This window comes from Arachis ipaensis, chromosome B02 (assembly GCF_000816755.2).
Source record: "Arachis ipaensis cultivar K30076 chromosome B02, Araip1.1, whole genome shotgun sequence".
Classification (NCBI taxonomy): Eukaryota; Viridiplantae; Streptophyta; class Magnoliopsida; order Fabales; family Fabaceae; genus Arachis; species Arachis ipaensis.
The window spans coordinates 92,641,137-92,658,479 of NC_029786.2; positions in this window are offsets into that span (position 1 = coordinate 92,641,137).

Below are 17,343 nucleotides of genomic sequence, written 5' to 3' on the forward strand. Positions count from 1 at the left end.
CACATACAAAGAACGATACTAAAAATACGATATGGTGAATAATCATTTTTAGTTATTATTTAATCAAATTATTTAAATTTTAAATTTTATAAAAACTAGTGTAAAACCGCGCGTAGCGCAATAATAGATTGGTACTTATCTATCAATAGTAATAGGTGTTACTTTTAATTTAAAAAAGTTTTTATACATAAAACTCATTGTATAGTAATAAGACTTTTCTATTCTTATTTTTCAGAAGCCAAATAATTCTGATATTTTTTAATTCATATTAACGGATTCTATTTAAATGCAAAAGTTATTACGTTTGTATGTTTAAATAAATGTTATAATTTGTTAATTGATATACAATTTAAAAAAATTAATACTTTAATAAAAATAATTTATATTATATTAATTACATTTTTAAATTTTTTTTAATTAACCAAAAAAAAAAAGCAAATACGTATATAATTGTTCAAAAAAGACTCGTGGCAAAACAATGTTTATTATAAAATATGTATACATAGCAAGAATAAAAAAAATTAATCACTTAATATATTGCATTATAATGTCTTTTTTCACCAAAATTTTGAATAAACAAAAATATTTAATCTATTGTTTGTAATGATAGCAACTACTTTCAAAATTACTTTTACTTATAAAATACACAATTGTTTTTCCTTGCAGCATTTAAAATTAGACCGATAACAATTTATTTAATTTACTTTCTCTAGTTGTAAACAAAGTACTTTACAAAATACATCAAAAATATTAACAGCAAACTACTTATAATGATTAAAACCAAATTTTTCAAAAGAATAAAGAAACTATACTACCATCGAATAACAATTATAAAAGAATAAGATAACTTTGGATAATAAAAAAAGCATAACATCATGCAGTTTCTTCCATAAATACTGTAACAATTACCAAAGAGAATAGAAGGAGAATTTAAAATGGCACCAACACGGAGAATTTATTCATTCTATAAAATCATGGCTTTCACATTCATCATAATTTATCAGCATCTCAATAAAAGCTACATGACTTGTTGCTTAATTGAAATTTGATTGAAAATGAAATTATGAATGGAATCCATTGCTTTTGGTATGTACATACATGAGTTATCTGTAGCCATCCGTTCATAGAAATAAAAAATGAAAGAGATGTCCTCAACTTTCTATTACTTTTTCCAATAACATATGCTATAGGATTATTGACAAAACTACCAAGAAAACTATAAAAAATCATTTCTCACCAGCAAGGTCATAGTCGTTGTCTTTGGTGTGTCCTGCAAACGCATATTATGAAACGAACCTAAGCAATACATACATATTAGTATATTACTATCTAAATAGCTAAACTTCAAAGTTATCATTTTGTAGTTCATGCCTTCCGGGCTAAATTCAGTTTAATTGGAATGATTCAACTTCAGATCAGTAATACTACTACTTAGTACTGTGAAACAATAAAACTCAAAACACTTACAAAGTAATAACACCAAAGAGCACAAAACTTTTCCAAAAAACCAAAAGTAAATAAACACTTCCATGATGAAGCAAGATAAAGCAAAAAATATGTTTCTGAGACCCATCACTAATAGAATGAGGAACCTAAGAAACTACCTTATGTGCTAAGAGATTGCCTGCTCTTCTATCAATGAAGAAGCTAGTTCTCGAATTTGGTCATCTTTCTCATTTGCTAAAATTTTTGCCTTTACAGCACAATTTACTTTCTCCATTTTGTTATCATCTATCTTCTGTATACCATAATCTACTCTTGTGACATTCCATGGTTGATCTTTTCCCATCATTATATGAAGGTTATATTCTTTTACATTAATTGATATATATAACACACCCAAAATAGAAACTAATAATTATATTAAAAAGAAATCAATCTGAGTTAGATGTTTATTGATATGTATACCCCTTTATTAATCTACAAATAACTACTTAAGAAAAGTGAGGGATAAGTTATCTTTATATAATGTGATCCTAATTGTCAAATATTTTAATTGCACATAGTTATCTTTATATTAACTATTAGTAGAACAATATGGAAACTAAATTAAAGTCCTAATTTGATGTAGCTTTAAAGCAGTATAAAATACAGATGTAACTTTTTTTTTAAACAAATTAGAGGATCACAATTATAGAATAGGACAGGTTGCTTTCTTCTACACTAATTTGATTATGTCTGTAGTCTATATTACAATTGTATCATATTGCAATTGCCGTTTGCAATAGCTTGTAATGGATTTCATCAAATTAATTTTAAGTAACAAATTTTTATTGCAACAAACACAATTACAATCTCCTACTCCCTCATAAAACCTTTTTGCCTAAATGATGATATATAGCTCAAGATCAAATAATTTAAATTAACAAAAGAACTCTGATCCTCTTCTATAAAATATATAATATATAATAATTAATTAAAAATGTGAAACTTTGTATTTAATCACATGGCCATATACCTTGGATCTTTCCTTTCGAGAGCATGCGGCATACCACTTTGTGAGCCTCACTTTTTTCTATCGATTTATGAGAAGCACAAAGAGTACCTAAATTAAACAAATTTAAAAAAAATCAGAAAACACAGCAGCTATAAGTCACAGGTAAAACACCACATGCTTTCATATATGCATAGTGATCGAAACAAATTCAAACACCATCGGTATAAAATCGACATAAATAAACAAATGAAAACAAAGGCCAAGGCAAATTCACAAATCCTGCACTAAACAAAATACATTTATCATCATATATACCTACATGAAACACTATGTAGAAGAAGATTATGGTGACATAAATATTCAGGAAAAGAAAATCAATTTTGTTTGGCCACAAAGATACAGAAAAGTCTATAAATGAATAAAAGATAGTGGTATTTCAACCAAAGGGGTGTTAAGTCCAATCATCAAAGACATGATATGCAAAGCAAAAAGATCAGGCTGTTAAGTTCAGTTCAAAGTTCAAAATATATTTAAACGGAGATGCAACAACTATTCTTCGTTTCACCTACTCAATTACCTCTTCTGGTTTTGGAAGATCCTTTGTCCTACCAACCCATTTTTAAATTTTATTAAAAATATAATATCAAGCATGCAGCTATATCAGTTACGGTATCCCAATTTATCACTCAAAGAAAACTTCTTTAATACAAAATGATAAAATTATATTAAGAAAGTATTTTCAGGCATTTAACTTACATAGAAACGGATCATTCTATACAAAAATGGGGAAAAGAAAGCTAGCTAATAATCCAGCTGCAATTATGAAATAATCATAGCAGACTACAAATTTTTTAAATGAATTTGATCAAACCTGTGGCACTATTCAAAAATAGGGGAGCAAGAAGGAGATCATTTGTCATGGGATATATACTAAATGATTCACACCAATCATAATATTTACCAAATAGACCTCGTTCAGCATTATATTGCAGGTATGTTCTTATCTTGAATGTAGAACTACATATATGGGCAATACAATGCAGAACTGACAACGTCTCCCACCTATGCGACAATTATTATCAGCTAATGTGCATACATTTTTCCTTATGAGTGTCATTTCTTCTTTCTTATTTTCTTATTGGATCACAGTAAATAAACAATCATAGTTAAACTAATATATAAACTCTGCAAAACTTTTTGATGAGGAAGGGACTGAAATTGTTCATAAAGAATATACCTGCAGCAAGACATTGATCTTGAGGGGATTTTTATGTAGTGTTCAAGCTTGAAATTACTGAAAAATGAAACGGCTTGAGACATGCTAATGTAGCCATAAGTTTTGAAGCAAACACTTGCAATTGGTTATATGAGACCAAAGACATCCCACCTTAAGACACTACCAATAAGAGAAGCCTTAAGACAAACTTCAAGTAACTATCTTCTACTTGCAATCACTGTCATTGCTAAAAGAAAAATATATCTAAATTCCCAATTGCAACATGAATGTCAACAACCCAAGCAATTTGAGATAATAATGAAAATTTTGGTTATAGTTTTAGCAAAACACATCACAGGCAAGCAAAACTGATTATAGTCTATCTATTAAACATGATTTTAGCTCCTAGTTACCTGCTATCACTGAAAAAAAAGATTTAAAAGTCAAATAAATACTTCCTTAGTTTCATTGATTTCACAGAGACACATTGATTTTGTGTGGCTATTCTAACCTAAAAGTAAATGACCTCTGTAATACCGCTATTCTAACCTAAAAGTAAATGACCTCTGTAATACCGCCGACGATAGGATATCAAAGCTCACCGTTCTTTTCACCGGTGTCATCAACTTGCTGCTAACTGCTCCTTCACCGTTCTCTTCTTTAAATGTAGCACGTCATTTTGAAGATATTAACACAAAAATCCATATTCAATTTCAATTAGCGTTTTCAACCAATCAAACAACAAAATAAAGTATATCCAAGCGGGAGAACTAACCATCCTTAATTCGCAGCACTCACCAGCGAAGAAACGGCGGCGCCACCGTCCTGCAGAGGACGCAGCTCTGCGGATCCAACAGCGACAGTGGACTCCATCACCGCCGTCGCCTCGTTCCACTTCTTTTCTGTGTCGATTTAGCTTCCTTTCCTTTGACCGTCGCTGTCGTCGCCACCTTCTTCTCCTTCTTCTCCTTCTTCACCGTCGTTTTCTTCTTCTCTGCGATGTCGACCGTCTTTCTTCGTCTTTCTTCACCGTTGTTCTCTTATTCTTCTGTCGTCTTTTCTTTCTTCAACCGTCGTTTTCTTTGTTCGTCGCCACCCTCTTCTCTGTGACTGTCGGTTTCTTTCTCTCTCTTTCCTTCTTTTCTTTCTTCACCGTTTAACTAACATATATACGAAGACATCGGTAACAAAATCATTTCGAATTTCAATTTGAATCAAAATCCCGCCAATTGTTTTGTTCATAGATCTTCAGATTTTTTATTACTTTATTAATATTAAATTTTGTTATTTTGCCATTTGTCATGCAACCAAGAGCAACACTTGTCAATTATACAAACTGCCACTTGTCAAGCAACTAACCTACTATTACTCTCCTATTATATATATTAATTAATAAATTAATTAATAGATAAAATATCAATTAAAAATTAGAGTGTTAAACCCGTGCGATGCACGGATTTATATTTTAATTTGACATGATAAATTAAAAATAGTATTTTATAATCATAAATTTTTTAACTTTAGTATAATACTATCATCGTTATTATATAATAAGTTATTGAATATGTTATTTTATATTTATTTAAAATAAAATACAAATAAAACAGTTAAAAATTTATAATATTCCTGAACGATAAGAAAAGAAACCTAAAAAGATAAGAATATATATAACTGTATTGGTAGCATATCAATTTTGTACTAAACTTTATACCAAAAAACTAACAAAAGTTTATCGACAATAGAATATTTTACTAACATCATTAGATAAACAATTGCCATATGATGTTGTGCTCTATGTTACACATTTCATTTTAAGTCTAAAAGTATAGTTATAGATAAATTAGTTAAATTTACGACAAATATTTGTACAAAAGTATAATTCATAACATGTTACTAAAACGAAAATATTATTTTTCTTACTTAAATATTATTAAAAACTTTTTTGAATATGACATTTGTTGTTGATGACTTTGGATTGCTATCTTAGCCTAGAATCAGAATGTTCAAGCCATTGTGACTCTTAACTCTTGACAAAGCAACGTAAAGCTGTCCATAGGTGAATAGTGATTTTGGCAAGTAAAGTCTTACATATGATAATGATTTAATTACCACAATGAAATACCTTAGTTTTTCAATATTTTTCTCCTCTTATATAGTATCCCGTCAGTTAATAATATCCAAGTTGCATTCTAAATATAATTTAATTTGCTAACACTATTAGATATCAATAACATCACAAATAGTTTTCTCAATTGATGACCAAACCTCATTAATAGCTGTAATGAATTTTCTATCGTCATACAGTGGTCCCAATGAATAAAAAGCATCTTGGAAACTAGGATATATAATCCTATTAACTGTCATAATAGACTCATATATTGTGCAACCTTTCTGAACAGTTAACAAAATTCTTATATAATAGATATCACCTATACCCGGTAGAACATAGTTTAACCTCACAATAGACTACCCTCTCTTGCGTGAATGTCATTCCTTTTTTTTTTTCTATCATAAACAAATTGATTTGGAAACTCAACATACGTTAAAGTTTGACTTGCTTTAAATTTTTTGTTGGCCTCCATCCATTTTAAGAATATCGTATCTGTTTCTTTCTCTTATTCCATGATTTTTTTTAAGATTGTCATTGTCTTTAAAGATGATATTTTTCTTTTCAAACAAATGAAAGGTTAATCTCATCACTGAAGGCCATCTCCGATGAATATCATATGTCAAAGTTCTCCACACAGCCTCACGTGCAGACAAATACCTGCAATTAAAAAATTGTTTGACCTCATAATAATCTGAGCATCCTCTCCACTGAAAGTTTATTTTGAAACCTCAACTGCCACCTTGTTTGAACCTTTATTCATATACTTGAACAAATATTTAATAGTATTTGACTTTGTTCGGTAAGTCGGTTTTCGGTCGGTTCGGGTAAAGATCCTGGGAGATGGTAGGGGCTCGTCAGGTTGTGGACTACCGGCCAGAGATGCGCGAGGTCCCGAGTACTTCGTGTGAAAAAGGGGGGTGCCACCTGCAAAGACACTCCGACACTCTTGTCAGTAAATGTGCAGGCGGAAAGGGTAATGTGATATATGACGTACCTTGGGGGAAGAGCCAATCTTCCCCTTATATATTGTCAGAGGTGGGCCCTGTAAAGGCAGGCCCACTATTCTCGAGGCGCTCCCTTCACAACTGTGGGAGAGCTGTTACGGACGCGTGTTCGGGTCGGCGACGGGGCGCCCGATCCCTGACCGCCCAGGTCGGGTGGAGCTCAGGTCGGCCCAAGCCAGCAGAAGGTTTGGGCCGGGCCGTAACAGTGCCCCCACACGCCAGTGGTAGCCGTGAGGACTATTTGTGGTGCGTTCTTTCTTTCTTCATAGGTCGTCGCCAAATCGGCCGCTCGTAGGGGGGACGTGTCCCCTGCGCGCGTGTCCTTTGGTTACTGAGGTAACCGTTCAGCGCTTCGTTCTCCGTGCTGAGCATTGAATGCTCATAATGGGTTGGGAATCCCCGTACGCAAAGACTATTTTGCCCCCAGTCTTTCGCGCTCGCTGGGGATAGTTTTAAATGGTTCGTTTTCGCTTTATTCCTCTTTTTTACACTCCTGCCTCTTCTATCTTCTTGCCATCTCTTCCTCCTTCTTTCGAATATCTCAGAGCACTGGTGTGATATCCTCACGCATCTTCCCTTCGTCTTTTTTAGATCCTCGCAACAAATTCAGGTAATCCTTGGGCTTCTCTCTTTTTGCCTTGTTGTTGAATGTCTATTACTTGCGTTTGCTTTTGTGTTTCCTGTCGTCTCGTTTGGCTTTTGTTACTAGATGACTCTCCCGTGCTTGGGTAAATGGGTTAAGGGAGGGGTACCATTCCGGGGTAGGTTTTTAGGTAGCTTGCTTGACAAGTGTAGCCTTTTCCATGTTTAATTTTAACTGTTCAGTAGGATAAGCATAGTTTCTGGGTGTTTTCCGGGCTTCCGATCTCATAGTCTAACGTAGTGGTACCCTGCTGTAGGTATGCCTCGTGTTGTCGCTCGGACTTCTACTTCCGCCGCAAATTACGACCCTTACACATGGGTGACCTCGGACATAAAGGACTCGCCTAACCAGATGGATCTGGGAGAGCTGACGGAATTCCGGCAAGCCGGGTACTTATGTGGGGGGACGGACGAGGAGATCAACTACAAGACCTTCGTTCCAGCCCCCGACGAGTGGTTGTGCGAGATCAACCTCCGTTCTCCCCGGGTTGCCGACTGGGTCTAGTTTTACAAGGCCATGTTTACTGAGGTCGGCGTTCGCCTACCTTTTTCCGATTTTCAGATGTCTCTCCTTGGTCGGATATCCGTGTCGCCGTCGCAGCTCCATCCGAACAGTTGGGCTTCCATCCGCTGTTTCGAGATGGTCTGTGAATATCTCGAGTTGCCGGCGTCAGTGGATGTCTTCCTCTTTTTCTTCAACCTCACCAACCCCTCCAAACAAGGGAAGGCGAGAAAAGGGTTCCTTTCTTTCCGGTCCGCCCAAGGTCGGAGAATATTTGGTTTGTTTGAGGACTCTTACCATGGGTTCAAGGACAAATTCTTCAAAGTTCGCCCTGCTAAAGGTCGCCATCCCTTTTGGTTATCGTTAGAGGGGGAGCGTCTCATCCCAACATATTGGAGTTTTGGGGCGGGGTCTAATCCGTTTATTAAGGTGACGTACAAAGGGATGTCCCCTGTAGATAAGAAAATACCTGATGTGTTGTTTGCCCTCTTTGGGAAGAACCCCGTGAACCCCCATCTTCTCATGGGTGAACGGGAGGCTGCCAGGAGCTATATCCGTGAGTCGTTTTGTTTCGTGTTCGTACTGTTTATTATTGCTTGTTTTTCTTGATCTGACGATTGACGCGTTTATCTGTTTGTTGCAGTGGAGATGTCTGCCTCAGTGACAGGGCTTGAAAATTTGATGAAGACCTTCTTCGAGGAAAGTGACAAGGAGAAGGCCGAAGAGAAAGACGCCGGAAAGTCGGAGGGGCCTTCCGGGGAGAAGGAGGGTCAGTCTATGCCCTCTCCCCAGGGTACCGACATGTCGGGCAAGAACCCAGAAGGGGCGCAGGCTTCTCCCCTTCCCGAGGTCGTCGTTGGCGGGCACTCGTCCTCTGCCCATCAGGAAGATGATGATGTGGAACTCATCCATACCCCTAAGAGGCGGAGGGCGTCTGCGAGTCCGGAGGGGACTCTCACCATCATGGAGAGAAATTTCGATGCTACAACCTTTATCGACTCGCAGCTGATCCCTGGGACGGAGGAGCATCTTCATGGAACCGACTTGGCTGGACAGGCGAGATGGATGTACCGGACTTTGCTCCGGGGGGCCGTGATAGCTCGAAAGGCTGAGTTCGAGTTGTCGGGGATGCAGGCCCTCCGGAGGAAGCTCGAGTCCTCTGTCAAGGCAAACAATGACTTCAAGGTGCAGGTTGAGCTACTCCAGAGCCAGTTGTCCGAGATGGGGGAGAAGCTCAAGGCATCCGAGGAAAAGACGACATATGCCGAGGAGAAATTAAAGGCTTCCGACGAGACGGTGGCCCATTTAGCTGAGCGGGAGATGACCTTGGAGAGCCAGCTGAACGCCGCTCAGGGTCGGGTGGCGGTCTTGGAGAAGGAGCGTGACCAAGCCGTGTCGTCGGCTAAAGCCGCTAAAGTCGAGGTCGAGGAGCTCCGAAAGAAGCTGAAAGCGACCAAAGAGCAAGGGAAGAACGCGATCTCTATGACTGAGGATGCCCTGAAGGCTCAGGTGAAGATCGTGGCTCCCGACTTTGACACGTCGGCCATTGGGGTCTTCAAGATGATTCAAGATGGCAAGATTGTTGACATGCCTAGGAAGTGATCTGTTGTAACTTGGATATTTTAGTGTGGATTTGCTGATCGTTTTGCTGAACGTTTTGTAATTTGAAACTTTATAACTTGTGCTTATCTTAGTCGTCTGGCCGGTTTGTCATTATTATCTTTTGTCTTTGCTTGCTGTACTGTTTCCGTTACCGCCTTTTTGGGGCGGGCTTATTGCTTGTGCCCGTTTTGCCGTTTTACGTTGGTAACGATTTTGGACCGTTTTGGTCGTGTTGTCGCCGCCGTTAGTTATGGCTGTGGTCCAAATGGTTCCCGGGGTGATCAGTCCCGGGCTGCCGTTTTAGGACGCAATCGTGTGAGACACGTATTGGGAAGCAACAGATAAGTAAGAAAATATTTTGACAAGTGAGAATTAATCGTCAGCTAGGCGAGTTTGTTAACATGGCAAGTATTTGATAGGAGTAAATAGCTAAAAGGTAACAAGGGCTAAAAATTAACATGTGAACAAAACAAGCATATATGAGCCCGTTAGGCCTCCCGGTCGGTGTGCCCGAGTTAGGAGTAGAACCTCCTCAAGTTACCTGCATTCCATGTTCTAGGGATTTCTTTGCCGTCGAGTCTCTCGAGCTTGTAGGCACCCTTGCCAAGCACTTCTTTAATTCTGTAGCGACCTTCCCAATTTGCCGCCAGCTTCCCTTCTCCAAGGGTCGGTAGACCGACGTCGTTGTGTCGCAGGACGAGGTCTCTTTCCTCAAAATCCCTCCTGAGGACTTTAGCGTTGTAGCGCAGGGCTATTCTTTGTTTCAACGCCGTTTCTGACAAGTGGGCCATCTCCCTCGTCTCCTCCACCAGGTCCTTTTCCACCGCTTCATCCACACCTGCGAGTAGTAGCCGCGGGCTCGGTTCGCCGATTTCAACGGGTATAACCGCGTCGGCCCCGAATGTTAGGCGAAAAGGGGTTTCCCCCGTAGCGCTTTGCTCAGTTGTTCGGTAGGACGACAGGACCAAAGCGAGCTCGTCGGCCCATGCGCCTTTTTTGTTGTCTAGGCGTTTCTTGAGGCCAAATAAGATGACCTTGTTTGCGGACTCCACTTGTCCATTTGTCTGGGGGTGTTCCACTGAGGAAAACTTCTGTTTTACTCCTAGGCCGGTGAGGAACTCCGTGAACTTCTTGTCAGTGAATTGCGTCCCATTATCCGAAATGACAACCTCCGGAATACCGAAACGGGTTATCACCTGCCTCCACATGAACTTCCGGCAGTTGGAGGAAGATATGCTGGCCAGTGGCTCAGCCTCTATCCATTTGGTGTAGTAGTCGATGGCAACTATGAGGTATTTGACTTGCCCTGGGCCAACCGGGAAAGGTCCCAGAAGGTCAACTCCCCATTGAGCGAAAGGTCATGTGGTCGTCAGCAGGCTTAGCTCGGAAGCCGGCGCCTTGTTGAAGTTGGCATTTTGTTGACACTTTACGCACTTTCTGATAAATTCCCTCGAGTCTTTCATCATTGATGGCCAGTAGTATCCAGCTCGGATGAGCTTCCTCGCTAGGGCTTTGCCCCCGATGTGGTGGCCACAACAACCCTCGTGGACTTCTCTAAGTACATAGTCCGTCTGGTCGGGGTGCAAGCACTTCAATAGGGGCTGGCTAAGCCCTTTCCTGAACAGTTGCCCTTGTATGATCGCATATCTGGCCGCCTCCCTTCTCAATGTTTTGGCCACTTTCTCATCGTCAGGCAGCTTGCCGAGTTCCAGGAAGTTTGTGATGGGGTCCAACCATGAGGGGCTTGACTTCCTCAAATGGAGGGCGACCGTTGGCTCCTTCATCATGCTTTGGATGAGAGACCGGTTTCCCGCTTCTGGCTTCGTGCTCGTTAGTTTGGACAGGAGGTCCGCCCGTGTGTTCCTTTCTCTTGGGACGTGTTGGATCGTGACCTCTTGGAACTGACTTGTCATTTCTTTAACTTTTTCCAAGTATTTTTGCAGGAGGGGGTCCCGGGCTTGGTAGCTTCCGCTTACCTGCGAGGTGACGACTTGTGAGTCACTGCATACTTCGACCTTCGTCGCCCCGACTTCCCGAGCTAGTATTAGCCCGCTTAAGAGGGCTTCATATTCCGCTTGATTGTTCGACACAGGGAACTCGAACTTGGTCGATTGTTCGTAGATGACTCCTGCCGGGCTTTCTAAGATGACCCCGGCTCCCCCAGACGTTTGGATGGAGGCCCCGTCTACGTGGAGCCTCCACCGTGTGCCCGTTTCTTCGGGGGGATCGCCCGTTACCTCTACTAAGAAATCTGCCATTGCCTGTGCCTTGATTGCGTGACGGGGCTCATAGTGCAAGTCGTATTGCGACAGCTCAATGGCCCAGGTCATCATCCTTCCAGCCAAATCAGGTTTTTGGAGTACTTGACGGATCGCTTGATCCGTTCTGACGACCACACGGTGACCCTGGAAGTATTGCCTCAACCTTCGAGAGGAGGTTAGGAGTGTGAGCGCCAGTTTTTTCAGTTTGCTGTACCTCAGCTCTGCTCCTTGTAGGGCCCTGCTTACGAAGTAAATCGGTTGCTGAGCTTTCCCTTCTTCTCTTACGAGCACTGCCGCAAGTGCTTCCTCTGTTACTGCTAGGTAGAGGTAGAGTGTCTCTCCGACTTTGGGCTTCCCGAGCACCGGAGGTGTTGCTAGGATTTCCTTGAAGCGGTTGAATGCTTCCTCGCATGCTGGGGTCCATTCAAATGCTATCCCCTTTTTCATTAGATTGAAGAAGGGCAGGGCTTTCGCTGCCAATGCGCCGAGGAAACGGGATAACGTCGTCAGCCTTCCCGCCAGCCGCTGGACGTCTTTGATGCAACCCGGACTCTTCATCTGGAGAATCGCTTGGCACTTCTCAGGGTTGGCCTCTACCCCTCTTTGGGTGATCATGAACCCCAAGAACTTCCCAGCCTCCATGGTAAAGGCGCACTTGAGCGGGTTGAGCCTCATGCCATGCTGTCGAAGGGAGGCGAACACATCCCCTAGGTCTCTTAGGAGGTCGTCGGGTCGTGCGGTTTTTGCGAGGATGTCGTCCACGTAGACTTCTACTGTCTTGCCTATGAGCTCATTGAATATCTTGTTCATCAGTCTTTGGTACGTGGCGCCAGCATTTTTTAGACCGAACGGCATCACCTTGTAACAAAAGATCCCTCCTGGCGTTATGAACGCCGTTTTGTCCTCATCGGGTCGGTGCATCGGTATCTGATTGTACCCAGAGTAGGCATCCATGAAGCTCAGGTATTGGTATCCCACTGCTGCATCGACGAGTGCGTCAATGTTGGGCAGGGGGTAGCAATCCTTAGGGCATGCCTTGTTGAGGTCGGAGTAGTCCACGCACATTCTCCACCTCCCACTGTGTTTTTTCACCAAAACCACGTTAGACAGCCAAGTCGAGTAGTCTAGCTCTTGGATGAACCCTGCTTCAAGGAGGCTGGCCATCTGCCTGGCCACCTCTTCTGCCTTTCTTGTGACATCTTCCTCCTCCTCTGAGCCACTGGCTTGGCCTTTGGCTTGACGGCCAGATGGTGTGACATGAGCTGGGGGTCTATCCCTGGCATATCGGCTGGTGTCCAAGCGAAGAGGTTGGCGTTGGCTCTGATCATCTTCATCAAAGGTTCTTTTAATTCATGGGGGAGGTTTCTGTTTATGAACGTGAACTTCTCGTCCTTGTCGCCAACCCAAAATTTTTCCAAGTCCTCTTCTGGCTCAGGTCTGGGCTTGTCGTCTATCCTGGCATCCAGGTCGGCAAGGAAAACCCCGGATGCTTCTTTGGATTTTTTCCTAAGAGAGAGACTGGCGTGGTCGCAAGCGACTGCCGTTTCCAAGTCTCCTCTGATGGACCCTACGGATCCGTCATCGGTAACAAACTTCATTACGAGCAGTTTCATGCTAATCGCTGCTCCGAGGTCATTGATGGTTTTTCTCCCCAGGATGATATTATAAGCAGTGGAATCTCGTAAGATAACAAAATCGGCCATTACCGTTCTTCGCCTCAGTCCTTGTCCAAGGGAGGTCGGTAGTGAGATGATCCCATCTGGCTTGATGAAGTGATCACCCAACCCTACCACACCGTGCTGGTGGGTCGCCAGGTCGGCATCACGTAGTCCCAAGGCGTCGAAGACATTGCGAAACATGATGTTCGAGTCCGCCCCCGTGTCCACTAGGATTCGTTTGACCAGTCCGGTTCCGACTCTGGCCGTGATAACCATGGGGGGACTTTCCGGTACCTCATCGAACCATTGATCCTCGGGGCCAAAAGAGATGGATGGGTGTCCCCGGGAGCTCCTAGCAGATGAGGAGGAGACCGCCAGGACCTTGGCGTCTTTCTTCTGCGCCGATTTCAACCTCGGGGCGAAATTCCTTGCAGTTACTACATTTACTACCGTGAGACCATGGTCGTCTCCCTCTGGTTCTTGACGTCGTCTTGTCGACCTGGACCTGTCCTCACCCTCGCGATCCCGGTTCCGTCTCCTCGGTTCCCTTATGAGGTGGGAGAAGTCGGCAAGCTTCCCGTCCCTGATTGCTTGCTCCAGGGCATCCTTTAGGTCGAAGCAGTCTTGGGTCTTGTGCTCGTACCCAGTAACGGATCCAGAAAATTTTAGTAATGGGGCAAAATTATATAACATGATAATAATTTTTATAATAAAAATAGTATGTGTACATAAAAAATTAAATATTAAAATTATCTATTAATCACTATATATTTGTATATAATTACATATATTGTTTAACTTATTTTCAATGTATATTTTATATTTCAATATATATTTTGTACTTTCTATATATATTACTAAACAATTATTTAGAAATTCACTTTCCAATACAATTAGAAGCCGACTCTTATTGATATTTAAAGTTAGAAAAGTTCTTTCAATTAATATCGTTGCTACACAAAAATTAAAGCTAATATCAAAAGAAGATAAATAATATTCTTTTGAGTTTATTTTTAAGAAAGAACACTAATTTCGTTTAAATCTAAGAATTGATCATTCTAACGAATATCTAATATGAAATTTTTAAATTGACGATTAAGTACCAAAAATTGAGTAAAAAATCATTATGAGGTCAAATTTAATAATCTAATCAGACAAATAAATATTATTATCATATACTACTCAAAAAAATTTCAAATTATAATGGGGGCACTTGCCCCCACAACTCAACACTTAGAACCGTCCTTGCCCGTACCCCTTGTGATATTCGCAGTAGAGGCTTTTGTTTCCCCCCGTCCTGTCCTTCAGAGGGCGTGGCCTCGATAGTATCCCTTTCTCGGCTATCTGTTGGTAGACCTCCGTGATTGGTGCCGCGAGGGGGGTGTAGTTGGTGAATTTCCCGACTCGGGGAAACGGTTTTGTCGTCTTGCTCGAGCCTCCATCCCTGGTGTGTTCCTTTTGTCTTTCTCCAGCATCGTGGTGCCTGGTTTGGTTGTAGGGGGGTTGCCGTTTATTGGCAGCCACGACCCGGCTGACCTCCTCGTCGTTGATATACTCCTTAGCCACGCACTGGATCTCTTGCATTGTCCAGACTGGCCTTGTGGTAAGGTGCTTCCTGAAGTCCTCATTCAGGAGCCCATTCGTCAAACATAAACTCGCCACCGAGTCCGTCAAACCGTCAATTTCTAGGCACTCATCGTTGAAACGATCCAAGTATTTCCTGGTCGGCTCCCCGGCTCTTTGGGTCACCCCTAGCAAATTGATCGGGTGCTTGGCTTTCGCGATCCTGGTTGTGAACTGAGCCAGCAAAGCATGGCTGATGTCGGAGAATTGAGTCACCGAGCCCTGCGGGAGGTTATTAAACCACCGTATTGCAGGTCCTGCCAGGGTGACCGGGAAGGCGCGACACCTTACCTCGTCTCCTACTCCTTCTAAGTTCATCCTGGCCTCGAAGGCCGTTAGATGCTCCAGGGGGTCCTGCGTTCCATCATACCTCATGTCCGTTGGCTTGTCAAAATGTTTTGGCAGCCGGACCTCGAGTATGGAGCGGTGGAATGGGGTGGCCCCTATTATTACGGGTCCCCGTGTTCCCGTCCTTCTTCCCTCATCGCTTTCCCGACGAGTGTCCTCGTCTCCGCGGTTCCCGGTGTGGAACGGGGTCGCTCCCATTATTACGGGTCCCTGTGTTCCCGTCCTTCTTCCCTCGTCGCTTTCCCGACGAGTGTCCTCGTCTCCGCGGTCCCCGGCACGCCGTCCTTCATGTCTGGCGTAAATGAAGGGGTCACGACGTCTTCTCGCGCGCCCTCTCCCCCCGGTGCTTTCAGATTCAGCTTGGGGGCTAGGCGTGCGTCTTGAGCGGCTCCTGGAGCGTGAGCGGGAGTGACTCTGCTCTGGGGTGTGTTGGTCGCGTTCCCTATCTGCTAGCCGGCGCTCCAAATCTTGCATCCTGTGGCGTAGCTCTTGCATTATTCTGGCGTGGTTGTCTCCGGTCCCCCCAAAAGGGCGTCTCTCTTGTGATTGGGCCGCGTCCCTCGGGGGTGATCTTGGATGTTGTCGGGTTCCCGTCCCGGCGGCGTCGCCTCCGGGTACGGCCTCGCGGCCTGTCTCCGTTTCGACTAGCACGAAGTCCATGGACGAGTCCCCACAGACGGCGCCAATGTTCGATAAGTCGGTTTCCGGTCGGTTCGGGTAAAGATCCTGGGAGATGGTAGGGGCTCGTCAGGTCGTGGACTACCGGCTAGAGATGCGCGAGGTCCCGAGTACTTCATGTGAAAAAGGGGGGGTGCCACCTGCAAAGACACTTCGACGCCCTTGTCAGTAAATGTGCAGGCGGAAAGGGTGATGTGATATGTGACGTACCTCGGGGGAAGAGCCAATCTTCCCCTTATATATTGTCAGAGGTGGGCCCTATAAAGGCAGGCCCACTATTCTCGAGGCGCTCCCTTCACAACTGTGGGAGAGCTGTTACGGACGCGTGTCCGGGTCGGCGACGGGGCGCCCGATCCCTGACCGCCCGGGTCGGGTGGAGCTCGGGTCGGCCCAAGCCAGCAGAAGGTTTGGGCCGGGCCATAACAGACTTGTTGTACATGCGCTTCATAAGACATTAGTGAATATGCGTTGTAAGAAATTATATTCCTATTATCCATATGGAATCTCTTTCTTTCAGTGACTACTCTTGTGTCTTATCTTCTACATGATGGGTATCCATTATCATTAATAGCTGTGGTGTTATTGAATGTTTTAAGATAATATTTGGTGTAGTCCATCTTTCATGTAGGAAGATTTTGAGCAAATGGTACATGAATTATATATGTAGGCATAGCTCTAAACAATTTTGGGTGTCGAACACAATCGAACAATCTTAACAATATTAATCGGTCAATTTAAGTTGTGTTTGTTATTTTGTGATCTCCACTCAACCACAAAAGAATATGAATATGTTGTGGACTTTTCTTTTAGAATTCTACCATATATATCATTATAATAAAAAGATAAAAAAATAATATGTTATAAATAAATTATCTATTTTATATATATACTTTGATAAATATATAATTGTGCAAATAATTTAACGAAAAATTTTTCTAAAGATAAGGTTAAATGATGAGTAATACATGTATCTTGCATTTCAAATAGTATCCCTTGCTTAAAATCGGAGGTTATCATATCAAGCTTAATTTTGAACACTCTACATAATATATCTGGTCAGTTTTCAATCTTTAAGTTCTTTGGATTATTAACTCTACAATCTCTTACCAACTTGAGTTACATGTCATTGTGATTAAGAGATCAGGATATCCATATATTTCTTACAAATTGCTAGAGTATCTTGATAATTATGAAACATATACTTATGCTACCTGTGAAAGACGCAGATAGCTAGAATGACACATTTATCTAATTTGAAAGCA